Here is a 1587-nt window from a genome sequence, read left to right as displayed (position 1 = left end):
TTTAATATTATAAATATTTATATTTAATATTATAAATATTTTTATATTCATAAAAAAAAATTTTGTAAAAATTTTGTTATTAAATATTAAGTAAATATAATAACAAATTTTCTGAAAAAACTAGAAATATCTATAAAAAAAACTGATATTAGAAAGAATTAGAAAAAGTATATATTAGAATATTTTTGTTACGCAAATTTATTCTAAACAAATGAAATGAAATTATTATGTAACTTGTATTCTATAAGAGATAGATAACAATTTCTAGATTAAAAATTATTTTTTTTAATTAGGATTATTATTAAAAAATTTTTTAATTATTCGTATAATTAAAAAAAAGTTGATTAATTGAAAAAGTTATAAACAAAAATATTAATAATTTTTAAAATTTATTTTTTTATTTGAAATTTTAATTAATGACTTATATAATTATATAAATACTGAAAAAAACAAATACTTTTTTGAAATACAAATATAAGCTTTGTTGTTGCAATTGTTAAATTGCATTCTTTAATCAAACTATTTCTGCATTTCATTGTACATATTATACATATAATGCACATATATCAAACTATTATTTCTGTCATATTATGGAAATTTTTTATTATATATATATACATATAATTTTCGTATATGGAAAAATTTTGTACAAAAATTTCTATAATAGTTTAATTACATTGTTGATTTACATGCACAGAAATATCATTGAATTAGTCTTTTATTCATAATTAATTTTCATTATCAAAGTATTACGATGTTTTTATGTATGATAAAATGAATATAATAAATGATAAGAAACCAAATAAATTTGAAAACATAGTAAATGTTTTCTTTTCATAATAAGATTTATTATACATTTATTTTATTATTCCATATGTAATACTGATAATCATATTATTATATGATTATCTCTTCATAATATAATAAATTTCTATTAAAATATTATTTTGAAGAATTTAACATCTATATGAAAAAAAAATTTATAATATTCACATTATGTATACATTTTCAAACTTATCTATATTTGATTTATTTATTATTTTATCTATTTCGTGAAAAAATAAAAGTTCTATAACTATAAATATATTTCTAATAAAGATTTTTTATATCTAAATAGTTTTCTGTTTTTTCTTTATTTTCATTTGTCATTTACGTTTACTTATCAATATAATGAGAGATAAAAGTATAAAAGTTTATTTTCACAATTGTTAAATAAACATTGTTCATTAAGTATGAGATTTAAAAATTTCTTCGATTGTTGAGAAACATAAGAATATGAAGTTTGTCTTTGTCTTAAAAAAAAAGATTTGTTTTTCTATGGTGTTTTATAGTTATACAAATCATATTAAGATTTCATTCGAAAAAATTTAAGAAAAATTATTAATATTTTTGTATATAATTTTTTTCTAATTATATAGATGATTGACAAATTTTTTACTAAATTATAATCATAATTAAAAGAAATAATTTTTATTTGAAAACTTTTTTCTATTTTTTTACTGTTCATGAATTATAAAAATTGGAACACAAAGTTAAACATAAAATTGGAAAATAATCGGATTTTCAGGGATCAATTTTATGTTCTTA

The sequence above is a fragment of the Apis dorsata genome, unplaced genomic scaffold (assembly GCF_000469605.1).
Source record: "Apis dorsata unplaced genomic scaffold, Apis dorsata 1.3 scaffold_935, whole genome shotgun sequence".
Taxonomy (NCBI): domain Eukaryota; kingdom Metazoa; phylum Arthropoda; class Insecta; order Hymenoptera; family Apidae; genus Apis; species Apis dorsata.
Note: the sequence above shows the minus strand (reverse complement) of the source record.